Source organism: Acipenser ruthenus, chromosome 32 (genome assembly GCF_902713425.1).
Source record: "Acipenser ruthenus chromosome 32, fAciRut3.2 maternal haplotype, whole genome shotgun sequence".
NCBI lineage: Eukaryota > Metazoa > Chordata > Actinopteri > Acipenseriformes > Acipenseridae > Acipenser > Acipenser ruthenus.
Genome location: NC_081220.1, coordinates 2,796,859 through 2,822,759, shown reverse-complemented (window position 1 = coordinate 2,822,759; position 25,901 = coordinate 2,796,859). Strand labels below are relative to the sequence as shown.

The 25,901-nt window shown below is 40.1% G+C and overlaps 1 long non-coding RNA gene and 6 other non-coding genes across 7 annotated transcripts; 5 read left to right on the top strand and 2 right to left on the bottom strand.

The window, feature by feature from the left end:
• The first annotated feature begins 2,575 nt into the window (after positions 1–2,575).
• On the top strand, positions 2,576–2,649 carry trnan-guu (transfer RNA asparagine (anticodon GUU)). The gene has a single exon. It is a non-coding gene; the product is annotated as a tRNA-Asn (tRNA).
• Positions 2,650–3,322: 673 nt separating this feature from the next.
• On the bottom strand, positions 3,323–3,395 carry trnak-cuu (transfer RNA lysine (anticodon CUU)). The gene has a single exon. It is a non-coding gene; the product is annotated as a tRNA-Lys (tRNA).
• A 1,123-nt stretch (positions 3,396–4,518) lies between these two features.
• Positions 4,519–4,591, top strand: trnak-cuu (transfer RNA lysine (anticodon CUU)). The gene has a single exon. It is a non-coding gene; the product is annotated as a tRNA-Lys (tRNA).
• A 2,062-nt stretch (positions 4,592–6,653) lies between these two features.
• trnae-uuc (transfer RNA glutamic acid (anticodon UUC)) lies at positions 6,654–6,725 on the top strand. The gene has a single exon. It is a non-coding gene; the product is annotated as a tRNA-Glu (tRNA).
• A 10,196-nt stretch (positions 6,726–16,921) lies between these two features.
• On the top strand, positions 16,922–18,244 carry LOC131703184 (uncharacterized). Its single transcript, XR_009309706.1, has 4 exons — positions 16,922–17,091; positions 17,337–17,430; positions 17,522–17,626; positions 17,720–18,244. It is a non-coding gene; the product is annotated as an uncharacterized LOC131703184 (long non-coding RNA).
• A 6,326-nt stretch (positions 18,245–24,570) lies between these two features.
• Positions 24,571–24,644, bottom strand: trnan-guu (transfer RNA asparagine (anticodon GUU)). The gene has a single exon. It is a non-coding gene; the product is annotated as a tRNA-Asn (tRNA).
• Positions 24,645–25,473: 829 nt separating this feature from the next.
• On the top strand, positions 25,474–25,584 carry trnal-caa (transfer RNA leucine (anticodon CAA)). The gene is made up of 2 exons: positions 25,474–25,511; positions 25,539–25,584. It is a non-coding gene; the product is annotated as a tRNA-Leu (tRNA).
• The last annotated feature ends 317 nt before the right edge of the window (positions 25,585–25,901 follow it).

Sequence of the window (25,901 nt, the reverse complement as noted above, 5' to 3'; positions counted from 1 at the left end):
GACAAGAGTTTGGTATCAGCTGTTGATTTAAATCAGCTTAAATTATGTAGAGCTTGTGGTGTTATGCTGCCATCTAGGAGGTTGTGATTGGAATTGAAACTATTAACTTCAGTGAGGTAGGGTAGCATGTATTTGGTTAATGCGATTAAAATCCTTGTTTATGTATAAAACATTTGCTTTAGAACAGTTCGTGATGATATAAGTAAGTTAACGTAGGTCTAGAAGAGGAGCCTGCAGTATTTCGATGTCACAATTCGGCGAGTTGAAGCTCTCATGTTGCAAAAGCGCAGCAGCAGGAGCAAGAAGATTGCAGTCGTGAGGCACAGACTCACATTGCCTGTTAAAGCTGCCTGGTCGCCATGGCAACTTACCACTCCCAGTAGTCACTCGATGAGGCGTTGCCGTGGTAACCATGGTCTGTGAGGCGCCGGTGTGAAAGAGTTGCAGTCCAGCGGTGACGTTGGAACAGTCTTTCTGATGAAAACGCAGAGCAAGCTGAGAATGACGCTGCGCTTTGAACGGCGCTGTAGCTGGGCTGGAGACTGGATGGAGCAGAAAAGACTAACGTTGGTGCTCCTGCAGAAAAATACAAAAGCTGAATGATGAAAAGAATCACCTGAGCTGGTAGGAAAATAGCTGATACTGTCTTACCAGCGCTGAGCAGAGAAATAGCCTGCAGTGAAAGGAGCGAACAAGAAAAAAACAAACACAGACGAAGGGCGGAAGCAGTGCTGGGTGTATAAATAGAAAAGAAGGAGAGATTGACATGCAAGCTACCTAACGGGATTGCCCATACTGCTCTGGTCACGCCCTTTTTACCTGACCAAACAGAGTAGCGCAAGCTAATGACAGAGAGACTGGAACTTGATTATTATTTGTTTATTTAGCAGACGCCTTTATCCAAGGCGACTTACAGAGACTTACAGGTGTGTGAACAATACATCAGATGCAGAGTCACTTACAATTACGTCTCACCCGAAAGACAGAGCACAAGGAGGTTAAGTGACTTGCTCAGGATCACACAATGAGTCAGTGGCTGAGGTGGGATTTGAACCAGGAACCTTTTGGTTACAAGCCTGTTTCTTTAACCACTGGACCACACAGCCTCCTTGATTGAAACTGAACTGTTACAAAAAATTGTCACACTTTTATCTCCATAATGCGTTGGGACTAAATACGCAGATACATTAAAACTATTTGGAGAATGTGGGCATCGATCCCTTTACTTCTCATATGCTAAGGGAGCACTCTAACATTTGAGCTAATTCCCCTTGAGTTGTGCCAGCGATTCTCATAGGCTACATCGCAGCTTGATACGAGCAATTGGACTGAAAGCTGCAGGAAGGTTCTCTGTCTCCAGTGTAGGAACTGTTAGATCCTGAAACCCTTCGGTGTCAGCAAATCCATATATCTTCCTCCAATTCAATAGACAGATCAGAGCCAGCCTCCAACCTCTCAATCATAGCACCGTACTCATGGAGAAGTTCACTGTACCTGTGTATTTGCATGATCCAGTATAAGAAGGTACAATTTTTCTGGAGTTCTTGGTTGCTCAGTTCAGTTCTTGGTTGCTTCATTCTTGGTAGCTCTGCAAAATCTGATTGGCTCTTTTCTGGTTAATTCTTGGTAGTGACTCGGGCTATGATTGGTCAAAACTACCAAGATATTACCAAGATTGAACATCGACTTTTGTCTGGGTGGGAAGGAGAAGGTATTCGCCCATTAGTCTCTGTTATGCTACCAAGATATGCAAAAATAAAGCATGACATTAAAAACATGCTTCCTTAAAAATCAAATTTTCAAGAATTTGACTAAAATACTTATGCTATTAGGTAATATACTCTTCCATGAATGTTGTTGTTATTATTTATTTATTTATTTATTTATTAGCAGACGCCCTTATCCATGGCGACTTACACTGGTAAACAAAAGTAGATTTCTAGAATCACAGTACAAGTATTAATACAATTAAGAGCAAGATAAATACAATGACTTCGGTTCTAGCAAGTACAAGTATGACAAAATACGATTCAATAACAGAGAAGATAACAGTGATAGTTACATTAGGATATAATTAAATTCTAAATTCTAAAGATTAAATTACACTTGTGACAGATTACAGTCTGGCGCCTTAGAACACTCGGCCATCCTGACAATCCCATCTGGGCTGAAATGGTGTTATTAAAACGAACATTATTATCTTTTTTTTTTTTTCTTGGCGTTTGCTATGTCCGCTCATGCTAGGCACTACGTGCTCGAGTGCTGTAGCAGCAGCCATGAAGCAAGTTAGTTTTTCAGTTGAAATAAATATCTGTTTTGTTTTTGTGTATGGGTGTTTTGAAAAGATCCGTTACATAGCTACGTATTCTGAAATAAAGATGTATTCATTATTATGAATGTTGGCAGACAGGATATTGTATTTATATTTCCCACGTGTGCTTGCTTTGTACAAATCTGATAGTTTCAACAAAGGCATTTGACTTCGGTTCATTAGCTTATACTGCTCCCTCGATCACGTTCTGCAGCATCTAGCCTTGCTAATCCCTCCCGTTTGCCTTTGTGGTTTAACAGGTTGGTCTCTGTGGCGCAATCGGTTAGCGCGTTCAGCTGTTAACCGAAAGGTTGGTGGTTCAAGCCCACCCAGGGACGATGCTTTTTGCATTTCTTAATCACATTAGAAAATGGCACTCCGATAAATTGTTATTTCTTCCAATTACACTGAAGAAAAAAATGTGCTCTGTTTTTTAGTTCAAAATAATACAAAACAAAAATAGTCTTACTATTTGCCGAAACCCGGAATCGAACCAGGGACCTTTAAATCTTCACCCTAACACTCTCCCAACTGAGCTATTTCGGCTTGTCAAGAGTACTGTTTTGAGACAGCATTCTTTTTGGCAATCGCCTTTTTTTGTCAATCCAGTAAACCTGTGATGAGAAACGTTCAACAGCTCGGAAACACCATAACAGAATCCTGACAAGCTGCGTTTGTTACAGTAGAAAACTGCATTATTTATATCAGCACAGACTAGGGTTGTCTATTGTATCAAGGCCCGATTGGGTTTATTACGCACATACCAACTGTTGCTCCATGAAAGGTGTAATGACAACTGTAAAAAAAGAAACGGATTGAAGCCAACCCAAAAAAGTATGATTATTTATTTCAATATCGTTATAGCTATAAACGATGCACGCATTTTACAATAGCAATTGCTATGACAATGACCAAAAAGTAATTTTGTTGCAATACTGTATACAATGTGAACAGAATCAGACATTGATCCGTTGCCTCGAAGAAACAACTTCAATTTGTATTTAAAAAAGACGCCCAACGTGGGGCTCGAACCCACGACCCTGAGATTAAGAGTCTCATGCTCTACCGACTGAGCTAGCCGGGCGAAATTTGTCATCTTATTTGAGAAAATACTGAACGACAGAACAAAAGATTCTAAATATAATCCACTGCACGTCACCAGAAACAGCTTTGATGACACAAAGTCGTATGACACGAACCCTAAGAATTTTATACCAGATTCATTGTCGCTTAGAAACAACTGCAGCCTCCCTGCCTCAATACAAATAATACCAATACAAAAATCGAATTACATGTATTGAAAAATGAATGGTCTCATCCATCTGGAAAGATTGGTTCTGCATTTATACAGTATCAACCTTAATCTGAGTTGAGAGGCACCCAACCTGTGGAGGATTTTAAATGTGAGGGGATGTGAATAGAGTCAAATACATTTGCATCATTCGGTAAATATATATATATATATATATCAATTAACTGTAGCTTTATTATCATAATGAAAACACATTACACATGGCCACAGCACACGACCTTAGCCCGCTGCGCCACTCTGCAGTTGTTGAAATGCCTTTGTTTTTTAAGCTTGCATCCAAGCCTGACCAGCTTCGATTTCCTGTGAAAATTTCTAGTTTTCTGTTTGTTAGGGTAGATACCAAAGAATGGAATTGCACACAAGAGTGGCATGTAGCTTCCTTGTCTAAATCTGTGATAAATTGTAGTTCCTCGTTTAATTAAAAATAAATAAAGGAATTATTTATTTGGTAGAAATAAATAAATGATTTAAATAAATGCATAGAGGAATAAATACATTTAGAAATAAATATTTTTAAATAAATAAATGTAGAAATGAATACATGTTTATATTATAAATGTATAAATAGCAAGCTAGTAAACTACATGTCATATTAATTGATTTGGCTGATGCGTTTATCCACAGCAATTGTCATTTATATACCTATATAAAAAGTACAAGTTTAATGAAAAAAATAAAAATAAATGCAAGTTGCCTAAAATTAATAGCGCATCAAAGAAAGTCACTGAGGTTGAAACATTTAATGGTAGCTACTGGGTCAACATTTACATTGTAACGTTTAAAACAATTTTTTAAAATGTAACAAGCAAGTGGATTATATTTGGAATCTTTTGTTATTTTCTCAGACGACAAATTCATAGCTCAGTTGTTTAGTGAAAGAAACTGCCACCAGTCAGCCCGGCTAGCTCAGTCGGTAGAGCATAAGACTCTTAATCTCAGGGTCGTGGGTTCAAGCCCCACGTTGGGCATCCTTTTTAAATACAAATTGTAGATGTTTCTTCGAGGCAACGGAGCAATGTCTGATTCTGTTCACATTGTATACAGTATTGCAACAAAATTACTTATTGGTCATTGTCAAATAGCAGTTGCTATTGTAAAATGCGTGCATCGTTTATAGCTATAATGATATTGAAATAAATAATCTTACATTTTTTGGGTTGGCTTCAATCCGTTTCTTTTTTTACACTTGTCATTACATCATTCATGGAGCAACAGTTGGTATGTGCGTATCTACTTTTTGAAGAAATTGAAAACATACCTCGTCGAAATATTTGCTAATTTTTTTTTTTTAATTTGCAAATGGCAGACTACATTGTCAATAAAAAATAATTTTGCAAATCAGCTTCCCATATGGTCTAGCAGTTAACGATTCCTGGGTTTCACCCAGGCGGCCCGGGTTCAACACCCGGTATGGGAACGTCTTTGTTATTGTCATTTTGTTACAGAACTGTGGCCATGTGTAATGTGTTTTCATTATGATAATAAAGCTACAGTTACTTGAAATATATATATATATATATATATATATACAGAATGATGCAAATGTGTTTGACTCTATTCACATCCCCTCACATTTAAAATCCTCCACAGGTTGGGTGCCTCTCAACTCAGGTTAAGGTTGATACTGTATAAATGCAGAACCAATCGTTCCTGATGGATGAGACCATTCATTTTTAAATACATGGAATTCGATTTTTCATTTGGTATTATTTGTATTGAGGCAGGGAGGCTGCAGTTGTTTCTAAGCGACAATGAATCTGGAATAAAATTCTTAGGGTTCGTATCATACGACTTTGTGTCATCAAAGCTGTTTCTGGTGACGTCCAGTGGATTATCTTTGGTTCTGTCGTTCAGTATTTTCTCAAATAAGACGCCAAATCAATTAATATGATGTAGTTTTCTAGCTTGCTATTTATTAATTTATTTATACATTTATAATATAAACATGTATTCATTTCTACATTTATTTATTTAAAAATATTTATTTCTAAATGTATTAATTCCTCTATGCATTTTTTAATCATTTATTTCTACCAAATAAATGATTCCTTTATTTATATTAAATTTATATTTAAGTAAATACAGCTTGTCAGGATGGCCGACTGGTCTAAGATGCCAGATGCAAGGACTTTGTCTTTCCAAAGAATTGTGTGTTTTGGTTTCCGAATGGAGGCGTCGGTTCAAATCCCACTGCTGACAGTTGACTTTTACTTATTTTTAAAATAAATAAATGTGTTCATTTTATTATAATAGATTGTTTGAAGGAAATCAACAGCTGATACCAAACTCTTGTCACCACTCAATACCATTTTAATTTCTGCCTCGTCAAACAAGCTCGAGCCACAGCACACAGCGCTGCTGCATCGGGACAGAGGTGGATTTTAAAGCGACTAAATCAACGAGCTAAGACTACTTTTTGAAGAAATTGAAAACATACTTCTAGTCGAAATATTTGCTATTTAGTTAATTTATTTATTTTTTGAATTTGCAAATGGCAGACTGCATTACCAATAAAAAACTATAGGACAATCTGAATTGCTCATATCAAGCTGCGATGTAGCCTATGAGAATCGCTAGCATAATTCAAGGGGAATTAGCTCAAATGGTAGAGCGCTCGCTTAGCATGCGAGAAGTAGCGGGATCGATGCCCGCATTCTCCAAATAGTTTTAATATATCTGCGTATTTAGTCCCAACGCATTATGGAGATACATACAGTGTGACAATTCTTTGTAACAGACACACCCGCCCTACATGTATATTTTAAAGCACAGTCTCCTAATTTGTAATATTCCCGACTGAAAAACTGCAGTGCGTCCTCCATCGTATGCCTTCCGAGAAGCACAAAGGGAGATTTTTTATATTTTTTAGCAATTGAAGAGTTTGTGTTAATTGAGAATAAATATAAATGGCTTGAAGTTTGCTTTAATTTGTAACGTGTTTGTAATGAAATATCAGTTTTCGTGGTTTTTTACCAATCATTGTACTATATACTAGCTACTTTTGCATGTCCATGATTTTGGTACTCAGCTTCCCATATGGTCTAGCGGTTAGGATTCCTGGTTTTCACCCAGGCGGCCCGGGTTCGACTCCCGGTATGGGAACGTCTTTGTTATTGTCATTTTGTTACAGAACTGTGGTCATGTGTAATGTGTTTTCATTATGATAATAAAGCTACAGTTACTTGAAAAATATATATATATATATATATATATATATATATATATATATATATATATATATATATATATATATATATATACACACAGAATGATGCAATGTATTTGACTCTATTCACATCACCTCGCATTTCACTGGTTGCCTACGAGGGCTTGAGAGGGGTGACGTAAAAGTGAGAGAGAAAGAGCAAAGTTTAGACACATAACATACAACAATCTGACACTCGCTCCCGACAGGTCAGGCAGCATCCTCTCGCTCCCGGGCGTTTAGTGGAGCAAGAGACAGGAAGGGGACGAAGAGAACAAAAGGACAGATCCTTCGCAACTCAGTGCAGCATCCTCAGGCAGCTAAGCTGGCAGCTGGGCGGCGTGGAGAGCTTAGGAAAAGTGTCTCGGGTCCGTTTAGGAGAGACGAAAACAGAGAAACCCCCCCCCCCCCCCCCCCCCTCGGGGCCCGCTCGGTAGGTGGAGGCACGGCCTACTGCATGAGGGGGCTGAAATGGAAGAGAGGAGATGGGACAGCAAGGTTGAGGCCTGGAAGGCTTAGCGCATAAGCAGCAGAAGAATAGGATGTGGCCGGGGGTCCCCTCAGGCCGGCGGCAGTGGTTGAGACAAGAGGCCGACCCGGACAGCCGGGGAGTGAGACTCATAATTCATAAATCAAACAGTTTTCCAGTCTCGTAAAATGTATTAAAGCTTGTAGTATCTGAGAGGATGAGCGGACATATGACTAAATTGCTGAGGAAGTCAAGCTCTCCGTGTATATATATATATATATTTTAGATCCAGGTATTGGAGGAAAGCTGGAGCGTTGGAAGCTCTAGAAGAGAGCAGTTCCAGATTTGAACAGTAAACTAAAGCCACTTTGTATGCTGCAATAGTGAGCAGATCTGAAGAGAGTGCCGAGATTTGTTGTAATGAGGGGATATTAACAGTAGAGGCAAGATCTGCTGAACGGGCAGAGATCTGAGGGAGTAAACGATGGAATGCTGTCAGTAGTGTGCAGTGGCTTGCTGTAGAGAGCAGAGAGCTGCTGAATGCAGTGGAAATTGGTATTTGAGAGTTAAGGCGTTTTTAGATGATGTTGGAGATGGGCTTGCCTTTGGTCAGAGATGAAGAATGCGTAGATCTGAGGCCGCTGCAGAACCTGAGAGGATGGGAATGCGTTGCTCGGAGGCTGCTGCAAAACCTATTGATTTGATCAGGAGCAGTCTAAGAGTGTTTTGTCTATTGCGGTGTAAATGTTGATAATCGTAGGACATAGTTTCCGTATGTGCCTGGAAGCTCAAATTGAATGAAATGGACTTTGAAAGTTGTATTAAGTGCCTTGATGAAGTTGGGGGCAAATGAGGAAGTGCAAATCCGGGAACAAGAAGGTTGCAGGAATGACCTGATGCAGGGAAGCTGGAAAATTAATGTGACAGTGGATTCTTAACATCTCAGAAAGCTGATAAGCATGGCTTCATGACCAGATTCTCGAAGGGAGGGGTTTTGATTTGAAATAATCAAGTTAATATATGAAGCAAAAGAGGTTGAGGCAGGAGGGGACTGAGAATCCCTTGGAAAGACAATGAACTGCAGGAATTGATAGAAAGTTTAGAGTGTGCGAGATTCGCAGGGATAGCAAATCAGCTTAAATTATGTAGTTTGTGGTGTTATGCTGCCATCTAGAGGTTGCGATTGGAATTGAAACTATTGTCCAGTGAAGCAGGGTAGCATATATTTTGTTAATGCGATTAAAATCCTTGTCTATGTATAAAACATTTGCTCTAGAACAGTTAGTGATGATATAAGTAAGTTAACGTAGGTCTAGAAGAGGATCCTGCAGTATTTAGATTTCACAATTCGGCGAGTTGAAGCTCTCATGTTGCAAAAGCGCAGCAGCAGGAGCCAGAAGATTGCAGTAGTGAGGCACAGGCTCGCATTGCCTGTTAAAGCTGCCTGTTCGCCATGGCAACTTACCACTCCCAGTAGTCACTCGATGAGGCGTTGCCGTGGTAACCATGGTCTGTGAGGCGCCGGTGTGAAAGAGTTGCAGTGCAGCGGTGACGTCGGAACAGTCTTTCTGATGAAAACGCAGAGCAAGTTGAGAATGACGCTGCGCTTTGAACGGCGCAGAGTGAGCAGGTAGGGAAATAGCAGATACTATCTTGAGAGCGCTGAGCAGAGAAATGGCCTGCAGTGAAAGAAACGAACAAAAAACAAACACAGCCAAGGAAGCGGAAATAGTGCTGGGTTAAAGTAGAAAAAGAGAGAGATAGACAGGAGGGGCAGCCAATAACATACGTGGAGCAGCGCTGGCCATGCCCTAATAATTGACGAGGCGAGCGCTGCATTGTGTGATTGGCTGGAAATACTAAAGGAGGCTGAACTGGGATCAGCTTCCACCCAGAAGAGATCGCGGACGCTACCGGGCAGGACGCCACGGAGGGAAGGAAAGACTAAAGAAAAGGATTTAGGATAAGAAAAAAGCAGCGCAAAGAGCGAGAGAGCCCTCTACGCCAGCCCCCGAATTACATCTAAACGCTAACATTTAAAAGGGCCGGCCCTTAGTAGCAGTGTGATAACATGGCAAAACAAAAATCAATATCAAAAGTGGTGCTTAACACAGCAAGTTTTGGCATTTTTGCATTGCCTGCCTCGTCAAACAAGCTCGAGCCACAGCACAGTGTTGATGCATATATATATATATATATATATATATATATATATATATATATATATATATATATATATATATATATATATATATATATATATATAAATCTGAATTGCTCGTATCAAGCTGCGATGTAGCCTATGAGAATCGCTGGCACAATTCAAGGGGAATTAGCTCAAATGGTAGAGCGCTCGCTTAGCATGCGAGAAGTAGCGGGATCGATGCCCGCATTCTCCAAATAGTTTTAACGTATCTGCGTATTTAGTCCCAACGCATTATGGAGATAAATACAAAGTGTGACAATTCTTTGTAACAGAGACGCCCGCCATACTTGTGTATTTTAAAGCAGTCTCCTAATCTGTAATATTCCCCAGACTGAAAACTGCAGTGCGCCCTCCAGCGTATGTCTTCCGAGAAGCACAATTTAACAGTTAAGTCTAGATGTAACGTATCAGATTACATAAACACACCTTGTGTTCAGATTTTTTTAAAAAAAAATGTATGGGTCCTCTATGGGTAGAGGCAGATAAGCTGCGTACCTGCCGTTTCTACACTTTAACATTTACGAAATACACACACTAAACTGAAATGTAATAACACAAAGTCTTGCCTTCAGTTAATATTTTAGAAAACCTACTTTGCAAACAGAAGAAAAACAAGCTAGCAGAGGATGGTTTCGATCCATCAACCACTGGGTTAGGGGTCCAGCACGCTTCCGCTGCGCCACTCTGCTACAGCTGCCTCATGACTGAATTACCAAAAAGAAAAAAAAACTGAACTCATCGTTTTAACCAGTCACACGGCAGTGGCAGGGGCGAACCATGGAAACGTTACAAATCAGAGATACGGTATGCAAAGTATGCAACTACATCTCTCTCTCTCTCTCTCTCTCTCTCTCTCTCTCTCTCTCTCTCTCTCTCTCTCTCATATAAATGTAATGTTTTGCACTGTAAGTCGCTCTGGATAAGATCGTCTGCTAAATGACTAAAATGTAAATGTAATAAACGGGGTGACGTTATCTAACTTTAACGAACAAACTCGCCTGGATAAAAAGGAAGAGCAACACTGCTGCTACTAATCATGCTCGTTATTTGGGATATTATTCAATCTAACGTTAGCTAACGTTACCCAGTTGACTACATTAGCTAGGTACCGGTGGTGCTTGCTAGCTGGCTAGATAACACTAGCTAGCTGCTAACATAAGTTAGCTAACGTTACTACTTCAACTTATCTAGGGGGCGGCTAGCGTAGCAAGATATGTACAAGCATTGTTAGGTCAAGTCGTTGTTTTTTAATTTTTTTATCGATACTACTGCTAACTTACCTGTCCTCTCATTCGCAACTCGACTTGCTCTCAAAAGCGCGCTCTCGTTTGGCAATGCGTTGGCTGATGACGTTTCCAACTCATTTTCTATTGGCCAACTGACCACGTCAATCAAACATCGAATTTTCAGGCAATGCGATCCAATCTGATCTCGTGTCCGCGGCTCCGGGCAACTTCATCCTACAGCAGTTGCCATGGAAACGTTTAAAACTCCGCGACAAACTTTAATCAAATGTACAGCTGTACAGAACACACCCCCCTCAGACATGTGCTGTCTATTCAACCAGTTAGTTCAGATGATCGCTGATGATCCTTGTCGGTGACAGTCCAGTTTGATCCGCACGTACTTCTGCCAAACTTAAATTCAAAGTACAATCTTCTAAATGGGTTATTATTATTATTATTATTATTATTATTATTATTATTATTATTATTATTATTATTATTATTATTTATTTTAATTAACGTACTGACTGACAATTAGAGGACTAATATGAAAGAGGTGCGTGCATCAATTGCAGCTAATTAGCTCCCATTAGCACCTGAACCTCTTTATAAACCCATTGCGCTCTAAGGAACACCAAACTCAATTACTAGCGGTTTTGTTTTTATTATTGTTTCTTTATAACGGTGAAAGAAGTTCACGGTCGGGGCTGCCTTGGATTTAATGATGTCGTGTTGTCTTAGATTTGGGTAATTGTTGATCTTTTCTCTACTTTAGAAACGTTCATTTTATTGTGTGTTTCTCACTTGCGTCTTTTTTTTTTTTCCAATGCAGAATAACATTGCTGTTAGCAGTGTTAGTCACTGAAGTTTGGACGCAGAACCCCCCTCTAGGTACGATAACGGTCGCTTCAGCAGAGCTGTCCTTTTAGCTTCCTGTTTATTTGCCGGTTGTGTGTTTTCATGTATCGTTGTCTTCTGCAGGCTCGGTGAGGACAGAATGTCAAGGGAGTGTTATGATGATGATGTTGGAGAAGTCTTTTGTTGGAAAGTATTTTCGCATCAATGTGATTGGTGAGTGATCATTTTTCTTGAATGGAAAGCTTTTGATGTGCAAAGCCTGTTGACTCATAATGTAATAATTTGAATTAAGTACAGAGCACTCCTGCGCTGTATGGCATCAACCAGGCTTTGTTTTTTTTTTTTCAAATGCAGGATGTGAAACTCTTGCGTTAGTTTCAAAAGCATGTTGCTGATCACACTAAATAGACCTGTGCTGCTACAACCTTACTCAGATTTGTTGACTGCAAGTGCACAGAAATAGAAATCATTTACTTTAAACCTACTGTTCTGAACGAGCGTATAATTCTACTAATATAGTTTTAAAAATTCCAATAAGTAGATGGGACAGGGCGGTGGGGGTGTTCACTTTGTTATATCTCTACCTTGCTTGATCACGTGTACGGTTTCTTAAAAGGCCATCTGAATTTCTTTCTACAGACAATAAGGGGACGCTTGTGTCCCTCTCTCCAAGACTGGCTGCACAGTGTGGATATAGCTTAACTGTTGACTTCTTGGGAAATGCCAAGTTCCTTGCTTCTGTGCTGAGCTGCTTTGCTCAGAACACAGTGAGTCATCATTTTATTTCTTGTAAACTTTTCTAATGGTGACATGCTGGGACTAACTTTAGCCTTTGTTTCCAGAATGAGACCTACAAGCTGACAGTACAAATCAGTGTCTTCTCAAACAGTGCTATGACTTCAGCTTCCTCCTATGTTCAGAGCATGACATGCCGCTATTCTCCATGGGCAGAGAGGGAGATTCTGTGTGAAAGAAACTACATGGAGGTAAGGGCTGTCAGGATGTGATAATGCTGTTCAGTATAACTTGTTGGGTTGTGTGGGTATTTAATTGTCACTACAGAAGTGCTTCACTCATGACTAATGTGAATTCTCTTTAGGTTTCTGTGAGAAGAGGTGTGCCACTTATTGAGCCAAACTTTGTTCAAGATGATCCTGATTGGTCCCTTGCGTACCCAGAGGTAGAATCATGTGACTTTGCATTTGCTTCATTCATGTCCCCTTGGTCTTGCTTATTGAAGTCTACTCTACTGTCTCGTCTAGAGGAAGCAAAATCTAACGGCCCCCTTAACTTTAACCTGTCTCCCAATTGGGTGGCCATATATGAATTGTGTGACATTTAAGGCATTGGCTTTGCATACATGTATTCTGTGATTGCTTTGATAGAAATTGATTGTGGAGAAATTAACCCTTTCTTGTTGGTGTAAGCCTTATTTCAACCACTGAGGTAGTGGCTTCATATGTGCAGGGCTATAAATCCTTCATGATAAATGTATCCTGATTTACTTTTTTGAGGACTGCTGCATAGGAGCAATTTAGCTGTCCTAAAGTTTGGTACACTGATGTATTAAGGTCCAGTACAAATGAATGGCTGTAAACTCTGCCTGTATCGGATCCAGACAACATGCATTCACAGGCTTTCGTACGAAGTTGTATTTGAGGATTTTCTGTTCCCTTAGATGCCTGCTGAACCTAGAACGGTTTCAGTGATGTGTCATTTAACTTTCAACTTTCAGTTTTAGTTCCTGTTTATTAAACATGACATCTGTTATGACAAATTATTTTAGACTGGAGATGCTTTGTGTTCAAACTCCCTAATCTAATGAGATTTTCTTCTGCTAGGCAACTGCTGCTGACAACAGCATCTGGAAAATTGTGTTCCATCTCCCAGCAAATAGAAAGACAACCATGACTGTTGCTCAGGGCATGACAAATGGCTATGGCATAAACACTACACCAACTCGAATTCTGGTTAGAGCTGCATACAACTCCACAGAAAGCCAGCCTCAGGTGGTAAGTAGTCTAGGCTTCATTGTTATCTAGTACAGTATATCCAGACTATGAAGGGAGATTTAGTCTTGCTTTTATTTTAGTAAAAGTTCCCCCTCCCCTCCAACAGATCCAAACTGTACCAATGGCTGTGCTAAGATCAACCACCTTTTATAAGCAAAGATGGATGGTCATGATGGTGGACACTGCAGTTACATGTCCTACTGGTGAGTAAGCTTATGGAGGGCAACGGTGCTCAAGAACTGTTCTAGGTTTAAGTGAGTTTTCTATACCAAGTCTATGGTGTTCCTTTCTGTCAGATGGAACAGCCTTCACAGAACAGATGATTACATGGAATGTTCCCCGTGTTCTACCTCCTCTTGTTCCGACACCACAAATTACTACCCTTGATGTTCAAATGGGAGTTGATGGCCGCAAGCTTGACCCTGCAACGATTCATAATAGAGATTATAAACTGGATGTCGGTCCCCAGCTAATCACTGTAAAAATTCCTGTGGGAGCTGATGGTGGATATTACAAGGTATGTAGAAGTTCAACATCTTCTAAATCCTTCTCATTTTAAAGCTTTCCTCCTAAGATGCTTCTGTGCTTTCAGAGCCATGTATTGGACAACACCTATGTGATCTCTTACTCTATTGAACCAATGCTGGAGCATACCTGGCAAGATGGGCCTGAGAAGACCAAGTACACAGTACTTCATCCAATAACCACTCCTTTCATGCCTCGGCCACCAGTTGTCACAAACAGTATGTAGAACTTGTCCACATGCAGTAAATCAAAGGGATTTGTTGCAGTGCTCCACTTCATGTCCTTCATTTTAACTGTATGCTTTAATTTCAGACACTGTTCCTAAAGCCAGAGTGTTCAATGTGACCCTGGGGACATTCCTGCCTGATGTGGAGCTGGTCAAAATTATAGTTGGACCAGAGACGTTAACTGTGCCAGAAGCCAACCTAAAAGGTTATAATGTCCAGGAGCATGTCTTTCCCAATGGATCCAAGACCTACACTCTCCAGGTGCCATTTGAGGACCCCAATGTGAAGCAAAAGGTAACATCCCACCTGTTCAACCATCCAATTGCCCTTTGAAAACGCTTGCTTCCTGTGGACGTGTTGCTTGCTGTCTGACTTTGGGTTTAATCCTACAAACCCTTGCTCTTCTTTCAGGTAACTCCTCCAGACACCAGAACCTACATTCTGCCCCTGACCTACTTGCTGAATATAGTGCCAGAGAATACACCCTTTACTCATCCTGCTGTAGTCGAAGCTGTTCTCAAAGACATCAGTAAGTGCCTGACTATTTTTTGGTCTACAACTACCTTTTTCTAACCAATCCAGTCCATTGCCCTGACAACTGCTCTTCCTCTTGCAGTTCCACCTACAGTAACTGGCTACTGTGATGGTGCTGCATTCTATACCATGGTAACATATGGCAACATGGGTCGCAACTGGATTCCTTTTGTGGGCTCAAGAGAACTTGGTGGAAGTCTGCTTGCCCTGTACAAGTATAATGCCAACTCTACCAATTTCTGGATGACTGTGCCATACAATTCAGTTGATGCCACATATGAAGTAAGTGATGGAACTTTAAAATGGGTTTAGCTGTTTTGGGTTCAACACATTTTGACCTGATGTATTGTCTCTGTAGGTGATCAGTTCTTCAGGCATCAGAAGCAGACTTGACTTGACCTTGAAGGATATTGGGACCATGGTTGTGGTGGCTGACTTCTCCCTGTCCTGCAGTTTCCCTACAAAGATGATTGGTAACTCTCCTGCAAACAAAGCATTCTTTAGAATAGCTGCTTTTGAGAGTGGCACAGGGCTGCATGAATTGGTATTGAAGCTATAATCTGTTTCCTTAACCTGGCTCCAAATGCTGTGTTTCAGATTGCTTCACCAATGGAACTATGGCAGCTCTTGCTGTGAAAGTGGAATCTGTCCCCAGCTTGTCTCCAAGTCAACTAACTCTAAGGGATCCAAGTTGCCGGCCTCTTCAGTCTGATGCTATCAATGCAGTTTTCTACTTTAATGTCAACTCCTGTGGCACAACTAGAAGGGTTAGTATTGACCACATTTTAAAACCATATTTTGAGGAGTTTCAACATATTGACAAGGTGGCCCCAACACCCCTGGATCAATCTACGGAGCCATGGTGACCTGTGTTTCTCTCCGCTGAATTACTTGCATGACTTGTGGACATCTGAAGGATGCCACTTTTGTATTGAACTGCTTGTCCTGTTGACAAAGGTGTTGTGACACATGACATGACTCTTGGTTATGGCATTGCATGTGCTGCCAAGAGACCTTTTGGGTCAATTGCAGTGAACTGGAAGGAGCGTACTTGCTGGGGATGATCCCGTGGTGAGGCCGGGACTAAACTAATAAATGAGTTGATACCAATTGCAGCTCAAGAGTCACCAGCTGTGTATTCAAACGTATTTGCAACAAATCCAAAATAACTGCTGTTGCCCTCCTAGAGGTTACTAAAACAATACCATATTAGTCTAGCAGTTTCTGTAGACAGGCTTGTGGTATCATATATTAACTGTAACAATCATGAGGTCCCAAAAAAGTTCATTACCAATGTTTTTTTTTTTATTTAAATTGTGAAATTTGGTACTACGTTAGTACACAGCTGGGGATGATCCAGAGTACCATATTAGCTAGTCTGCAACTTGGTATGCAGCTCCATACTAAATCTACAAGTTCATTGCAACCTGGGTCTTTGATTTCTCTTCCAGTTTGACAACAACCTCCTGACTTATGAGAATGAAGTGCTGTTCACATCTTACAGGTAAGGATTGCAATCAAATTGAGTATCCTTGTGGTTGAGGCTGAAACTCTGCTAACCCCATCTCCTCTTTCCAGGTTGAGAGTTGCCTGTCACTATCTGGTCAATGACACCAAGGTAGTGCAGTTCTTGTACCAGAATAATCCTGCACCTGTAGTCCAGCCTGGCTTGGGGGACCTTGTGGTCATCATGCGGCTTGCATTTGGTAGGACTTGGCAATTGAAATAATATAGATGCTCTAGTAGCATGTTTCCACCTATAAAATTCTCCCTTGAATCTCTGCAGATTCAACCTACAACGACTTCTATGGAGTTCAGGATTACCCTGTTGTGAAGTACTTGCGAAGACCCTTGTATTTTGAGGTAGAACTCCTGTACAGCAGGGATCCACAGGCTGAATTGTTTTTGGAGAACTGCTGGGCAACCTATTCTGCTGACAGGAATAGCTCTCCAAAGTGGGATGTTGTTGTGGACAGGTAAGATGCTGGAATATGATATTGCTGCTACAAAACCTAGGAATTGGAGTTGTGGCTGATGTGCTCCTGACCTACTTTCTCTTTCTAGCTGTGAGAACTCTGCAGATGAGTACTTGACCATCTTTCACCCAGTCTCCAGCAATGCAAGAGTGCTGTTCCCTTCCCATCTGAAAAGGTTTGAAGTGAAAATGTTTTCCTTCACAAGCGGCCAGGATGCACTGAAAGGACAGGTAAAGTGGAGTGTTGGTTTGGGGCATCTTGTACCACAATGTGTGGTTTGGATTGCTTTGCAAGCAGCAAATGGTCACTGTGCTCAAATCTTTAGTGAGTTGGAATGAAAACATATAACTGCACATTTGCAAGAAACACTTACTATGATGCAATATATTTTTTCAATTCAGTAATCCTCATTGGATGATGGTCCTGCCTGATCTATTGATGCTTGTTTTTCTTGACAAGGTGTACTGTCTTTCAGATTTACTTCCACTGCAGTGTTGTGATATGTGATTCAAACCGGCCATCAGACAGCCTCTGTAGCAGACGGTGCATTCCAGGAAAACAGAGGCTTGGTAAGAGCTCTGTCTGTTGGGGGGAGGGGGGACATTTTGCATGCATTTTTGTCCCTTTGTTTTGATGGACTCCTCCTAATTCCTCCTGTAGGTCGCAGTGCTGAAGGGATGGATGGTGGTGCAGTAAAGGCGTTTGTGTCTTCTGGCCCAATTGAGCTGAAGAGAGATGGATCCCTTCACTTTATGCCTAGAAGCGGTAATATGCATGATGTGAACACAATTACAGTTGAAGTAAAATATATAACTATCTCTTTATATTCCATTCCACTAACTATTTCTTCTCTTGCAGCCCAATTCAATGCGTGGTCCGTTCTGGGAGCTGCAATGGGTGTGTGTTCAGTGGTTGTCATTGTAGCTGGAGTTGTATCTTTCTGGAAAATGCCCAAAAGTGTGTATTGATAAATAAATAAAAATCTTGCTTGTAAAGGCTGTCTGGATTGTGTGGGGTGTGTGGGGTTTTTTTTTTTTTGTTTGTTTGGGTGCTTGACTAATTCTACACAGATTATATATTGGTGTGTGTCAGAATGGCCATGTTAATGGGATTCTCTCCTCTTACTGCTTTGCTTGTTTCCTGATCAGGCCATTCTCAATATGGTGTGTTATTCAAGGACCCTTCATTAATTCATTGTGAAGCCGGGGCAAAGACTTTCCTCCTCCATTGAGCTGTAACCCTATTTTTATATTCCTTCTTGCTTTGACATGCTACTTTCAGTATGCAAAATTTAGGGTGAAATTATCAACACTCTATAATATATAATACCATGTTATAGCATCACAAAGTGTGTAGATTTATATGGGCTGTCTTTTTTTCTGTTACGAATGCAAGTTATTATTTTGTTCACTGCGGTTTATACGTCTTTTACTGGAAGTGGTCCCTCATGAGAGCTCCAAGTAAAGTATTAGTTTAGCTTTTCAGTTTTTAATACTGTGTGTACACAAGAGTCTTACTTTACTGAGGAACTAGTTAAACAAACCACTGCTTGGCAACATGTTCTCTTTTGTTTTCACTGGTTTATATAGTCTGTTACTGGATAAACTCGTTTTACAAAACACGTTCCGTAACAAACCGGTACACCTGATGCGGGGAATCTTTAGATCCGCGCACCAGACCGAACCAGAAGTTCCATTCTTTGAGCTGTTTGGTAAAACAGAAGGACTAGATATATAGAGAGAAAGAGAGCGTGGTGTTATTGGAACTGAATTCACTACAGCCGCTGGCAACCCCTTGTGTAATGTGTTTATATTATATAGAGGACGCTGAGTTTGATGCAAGACTCTCGTGCAGGCACATTCATATTATTAAACCTGCTCGCCGACTCTCCGGCACTGTCACTCTGAGTGCTCTTTGAAACAGACTGGGTTTGTATTTCTATACATGTTGGGTTAATCAGTGATGACTATCGGCGGCCCGTCTGTAGTAGTACTACCGGAGATTTTAATTGAAGATTTTAAGTGAACTGCATTCTGCTAAACAAAACATCACAACAGCAGCAGCAGCTCCATCTACTGGACAAAACCCAGACATGCATAAAACCTAAACAAGAAACTATTAGTGAGTACTGAAAAAGAAAATATTATACAAAACATCTTAAAATCAAATGTTTATTTCTTAATCTAACCATTAGCTACTGTGGAACTACTTCTCTCAGTGGAAGGTGACACAAATACAAAACATTAAAATAAGGTTTAAAGTCTTCTTTATCTACCAACAACACACTCCTAGACCCGTTTAATAATAGCAATAATACACTCCAGGGTCTGTGTGTTATCATGAGATATATCACCACTTCCTGGGCGGTTGAAGAACTCTACTTCGTCTAGTGCCTCCCAACGCACCCAAGGCGTGGTGATATTACCTCATGATAACACACACACCCTGTCGTGTATTACTGCTTCATTAATGTAGTCATTAGGTTTATATGTCACATTCCTTTGTTGTCACTGTATTGATTTAGATATTCGGGTTGGATACCTCGGAAGCCAGCGGAACTCCAGCGTTTCTCCGACAACCACTGATAACCCCTCCCGTGATGATCGGCGCTGCCATGACAACCCATGACATCACCCGCACAAGTTACAACACGGCGAGTCATTTTTTGTAGCACAGTATTAACGTGTTATTGTTTTCACAAAATAACATCAATAAGATTATCAGATCACCTGCTAGTGTGTACTAAACAAAACCTCAAATATCAGTGAATTGATACAGAGACAAGCCGTGGCACCAGCAAGGGGTTACAATGAAATTAATAAATAAATTATGACATGAAACAAAAGTACATGTTGGTGTATTTTAATCAAAAATCCATGCATCCATAATTCTGATTATTTATCTAAATAATCTCACAGCTAATTCTTTACAAATGATCAATTTCTATATTTCTTGGAGTGCTAATGTGGTGTTATAGTTTAACATATTAATGGATTTTAGAAATCATCTATGCTAGTCTGACCCTCAAACAGTTTTAAATATAATTTAGATTTAAATGGCAGGTAGTATATAAATCAATTTCTAAAACAGGTCGCATTTTGTAATTTAAATAGGCCTACGTATGAGCTACCAAAACGTATTTTTGTTTCATGTCGTTATTAATGTATTTATTTATTTATTTGGTTAAACTGTAATCCAGCCTTACATTTTAACTTCTTGAAGTTACCACAGCGTGTCTATGTATGAATTACTGACGAGTAATATTTGTGATTTGATTACTCTAGCAGATGAACTGATAATGTACGGATGTTATTTTGTGAAAACAATACAATATTAAAAAAAACAATTACCACAACATTTAATAAATAAATAAATTATACAACAAACTGTAGCACATTTGTTTAGTCTTAATATCATAACAAATATACTTATTATAAATACGCACTTCTTTTTATTTGTTGGAAAACGGTCTGGAACTGAAGTAAAGTGTTTTTTTTTTTTTTTTTTTAATACAGTGCTATTTGAGTATTTAAAATATGGTTTTCTTCAAAATTAAAATGCCAGCAACGGTGTGTTAATTTAACGAAGCGCCTAACGCCGCTCGGAACGTTCGCATTTTTAAATCCTAACGGTCTCTGCTCAGCTGAGTGGAATGTTCACGAGCCGGTTGCCTAGCAGCGTCTCCCCCTCCTTCTCTGCCCCGCCCTCTCGCCCTCTCTCGTTGCTCCAGCTAGGAGTTCAAATTTAGCTTCGTTATATTAGCGCAACTCTTTACTAACTTTTACAAATTAGCTCATTAGGGGCTTCGTGTTTTTAAGATGGTTCAGGTGCAGTCCGGGCAGACTGACTGGAGCATCATTACAGTATACCGCACTGCGCTCAGCTTTGTGTGGCGGCTGATACACAAAATAATGAACGACTTTTTAATGCTAAATATGTATTTGGTATTCTAAGTATTATCTACAATTAATAATCCAGCTATATTCATATTCAGAATATAATACAGTATTAAGACAGGGTCCAGTATTAGAAATAAATAAACACGCTTTAAGAGAAACAGCAGTGATGTTTATTGACCATTCCCATACATTCTCTATATGTTTCTACATTGTGGTTGCACAGGGACAAGGGACTCAGTGATGTTAAAAAAAAAAAAAATAGAGCCCACAATTAACCAATATAGAAAGGAAGGGGGAGAAATGTATTGCCTGTGTGCAGTACCTTACACTTTTCTTTTATAAATGCCATTTGCCATGTGTCTGCCCAGTTCTGAATGCTGTCTAGATCATTTTGAATGACCTTTGCTGCCGCAACAGTGTTTGCCACTCCTCCTATTTGGAACTACAAACACAAGTCAAAAAGGAAGTTAGAAAGGCCAAGAGAGATAGATATAAATGAACATTGCTAAGGGGGCTCAAACCAATTCCAAAATGTTTTTTCCAATATTATAACAGCAAGAGAACATTCAAAGAGGAGGTTAAATGTCTAAGAGACACAAATGGCAAAATCATAGATGAAGAAAAAAAAAAAGCAAATATATGAAATGATTACTTTTAACAAGTTTTTACAAAGGAGGACACGGACAACATACCCCACATGTCGACCTGTTCCTTTCCAGTCTTAAATAACTTTAGCATAACAGAGGCAGAAGTGTTAAAGGGACTAGGAGCTCTTAAAATAAACAAATCCCCTGGGCCGGATGAGATCCTCCCAATAGTACTCAAAGAAATGAAAGAAGTTATTTACAAACCGCTAACCAAGATCATGCAACAGTCTCTTGACACAGGGGTTGTACTGGCAGACTGGAAAATTACAAACGTAATACCAATCCACAAAAAGGGAGAGAAAACTGAACCAGGTAACTACAGACCAATAAGCCTGACTTCTATTATATGTAAACTTATGGAAACTATAATAAGATCCAAAATGGAAAATTACCTATATGGTAACAGTATGCTGGGAGACAGTCAGCATGGTTTTAGAAAAGGGAGATCATGTCTAACTAACCTGCTAGATTTTTTTGAGGATGCAACATCAACAATGGATAATTGTAAAGCATATGACATGGTTTATTTAGATTTCCAGAAAGATTTTGACAAAGTCCAGCATAAAAGATTAATTCTCAAACTGAACGCAGCAGGGATTCAAGGAAATGCATGCACATGGATTAGAGAGTGGTTAACATGTAGAAAACGGATTAGAGGAGAAAACTCAAAATGGAGCGAGGTAACCAGTGGTGTACCACAGGGATCAGTATTAGGTCCTCTGCTATTCCTAATCTACATTAATGACTTAGATTCTGGTATAGTAAGTAAACTTGTTATTTACAAACAACACAAAAATAGGAGAAGTGGCAAACAGTGTTGCAGCAGCAAAGGTCATTCAAAATGATCTAGACAGCATTCAGAACTGGGCAGACACATGGCAAATGACATTTAATAGAGAAAAATGTAAGACACTGCACACAGGCAATAAAAATGTACATTATAAATATCATAATATGACACTTATTGAAACACAAGTGCAGCGCTTAGAACACATATACAAATAGAACTAATCCACTCTTCTATTAAACTGTGATCTTAGTGTTTGATTGAATCACTCTCTGTGTTTGTATAGCCTGGAAACAGGCATCAGTGCCCTGCCATGCTGCACACACTGCCTTCATTCACACTGACCACAAGAGGGAACCAGTCCACCACTGCTGTCTAGCTTTCCATTACATGAGAGTAGATGTTAAAACTTCATGCTGATTTGAACTCAGCTCTCATCAAGATAAGCACCAACTAAGACATAGCTTTACAGTAAACTAATGTGGTCCATCTGTGTCTCCATCCATTGCCTTCCCTTCCATATGATGATGTAGATATCCTTCTGTGTGGTGTTAATGGCTGAAGTGTAATGCTGGCTACAGGGATCAGCTTATTTTGCCTCCCTAGCGCATCAGCACACACAATGGCTGCGATGCTGGCTCCGGGGATCAACCACAGTGCGGCCTCCCCAGCGCATCAGCATGACAACCGTCTGGATTGAGCTAAGTAGGGTACATCTCTGGGGTCTTCAAGTGGGAACCTTCCATCCTCAGTGTTTCGTCGACTAGCCCACAACACCTCAAGAGGGCTCGACGGTGATTCTGGCGTCCCAGCATCACCCCCCTCTGTCCCCCACTCAACTCAGCCCAGCTTACTTACCTGTACATCAGCGTTTCTTTCTATTGTGTTTGAGATCCCCAGCCAGAATCTTTCCGTCTCAACCACAGCCAGTTGCTGCCCCTCTCTGCTGCTTCAGATAAGTTCTTCACTGTGCGACGCAACTCTTCGCCACTGAATTCGACGTCTCTGAGAAACCGGGTTGTAGAGTGTGCCACAAATCTTCGACAACCCACCTCTACAGTAATAAGACAATGGACATAGTCAGCAGTTACCTCCCCAGTCAGCCCAGTTCTCCCATTGTTAACACAAAGCTCCTCACATCCAGTCATCTAAACACTACAGTGTGTACAGGGTGTATGTATTTCAAATGAAAAACGAACTTGCTTCATGGCTGCTGCTACAGCACTCGAGCACGTAGTGCCTAGCGTGAGCGGACATAGCAGATAACAAGATCTACAAAATATCACATGCCAAGAAAAAAATATGATAATATTGTTCGTTTTAATAACACTATTTTACTTCAGATGGAATTCGAAGCCGCGATCCTTGATTTAGGAGGCCAGTGCCTAATCCATTAGGCCACTAGGGGTGCCAGGGTTTGCATTTTTGGTAGTACTAAAGAAAGTGGGAACAATAGTATTGTGGTTTACTACATAATATCCCACCCATCGTTGGTGTTCAAACAAAGCAGAGTGTTACATTGGGAAAGGGCCGTACCTGTCAGTAAGTATTTTAAATTAATTTGAGAAGGTTTAAGATTGTGAAGAAGTTTAAATATGTTGCGTATTTGCGCATTGGGAACTTTGCATAATGACGTTTTTATTAATGCCACTTTCTTACGGACAGTAGTCAGGGTGATGATACAAGACCAGAGCCAATAAACCTGTTATTTGCTTGTCCTTTCACTATCATATTCTATTGTGCTTGTTCAGAATACGCGTGAATCCTGAAAACATCTTGTTAATATTTAAACAAAGCCAGCAGTCACTTTATTGATCACCCTGTGGACTAACCGCTATTGGAATACAAATGATTGTGTTAAAGATGTTAATAGACTTTCAGTGTACACGTTTTAGAGCTCAGCGTTTGTTGAGGCAGTTCAACCGCTGTACTTTCAGGCGGAGAGTTCCAGTGTTTGCCTTTTGGACTTACCCTGGAAGGAATACAAAAAAAAAAAAAAAAAAAAATTTGTTGAGAACCGCATTTGGGAGAAAACTTAACAGTTTCGAAACACATTTGTAAAGGCATCGGATTCTATTATGGTGTTGTCGAGCTGTTGAACGTTTCTCATTACAAGTTTACAGAATTGCCAAAAAGAATGCTATCTCGAAAAATTAGTCTTGTCAAGCAAGAAATAGCTCAGTTGGGAGAGCGTTAGACTGAAGATCTAAAGGTCCCTGGTTCGATCCCGGGTTTCGGCAAACAACAACACGATATTTGTTTTCTATTATTTTGAACTAAAAAAAATAGAGCACATTTATTCTTCAGGGTAATTGGATGAAATTACAGTGTATCAGAGTGCCATTTTCTAATGTGATTAAGAAATGCAAAAGCCATCGTCCCTGGGTGGGCTTGAACCACCAACCTTTCGGTTAACAGCCGAACGCGCTAACCGATTGCGCCACAGAGACCAACCTGTTAAACAGCCAAAGCATACGGGAGTGATGAGCAAGGCGAGATGCTGCAGAACGTGATCGAGGGAGCAGAACTCAGCAGAACCTGAGATCACATCTAAGAAGAAAGCAACACGGGGCAGGAAAGTCTATGTAATTAATTATGGCAGCACAGCATATGTCGTTTTGTTAGATAACACCCTGGGAGACAACAGAGCAGTGTGTGTAAATAGCTACAATGGAAACCATATACTTACGACTTAATTTTGATACAGAACTGTGGTCATGTGTAATCTGTTTTCATTATGATAATAAAGCTACAGTTCAGTGGATTATATTTGGAATCTTTGGTTCTGTCACTCACTATTTTCTCAAATAAGATGACAAATTAATAGCTCAGTTGGTTACAGTGAAAGTACCATGCACCAGTCAGCCCGGCTAGCTCAGTCGGTAGAGCATGAGACTCTTAATCTCAGGGTCGTGGATTCGAGCCCCACGTTAGGCGGCCTTTTTAAATACAAATTGAAGATGTTTCTTCGAGACAACGGAGCAAAGTCTGATTCTGTTCACATTGTATACAGTACTGCAACAAAATTACTTATTGGTCATTGTCAAATAGCAATTGCTATTGTAAAATGCATGCATCGTTTATAACTATAACGATATTGAAATAAATAATCTTACTTTTGTGGGTTGACTTCAATCCGTTTCTTTTTTTTACAATTGTCTTAACATCATTCATGGAGCATGAGTTGGTATGTGCGTAATAAATCCAATCGGGCCTTGATGACACCCTAGTGTGTGCTGAAATAAATAATGCGGTTTTCTACATTAACAAGCGCAGCTTGTCAGAATGGCTGAGTGGTTCAAGGCGCCAGACTCAAGGACTCTGTCTTTCTAAAGAATTTTGTGTTCTGGTCTCTCAATGGAGGCGTGGGTTCAAATCCCACTTCTGACAGTTCAATTTTACTTATTTTTAAAAATAATAAATTGCTGCACTCAATACCATTTTAATTTCCATTGTAAATCGGACTAAAATAGTGTTCCTAACACAGATTGCATTTTTGTTGTAAACAGACTACTTGTTAACGTCACTGAAAAATATTTTGTGTCCAAACATGTTATTTAACTTGATTGTTTTAAAATTCCAAATAACATATTACTTTGAAAAACATCTCCGTCGGCCACTGGATCGTGGTCTCAGGCTGGGGTGCGGACCATTGAGAACAGTATAAACGATCTATTACTAGACGCAGCTTACAGGAGAAATGCCCT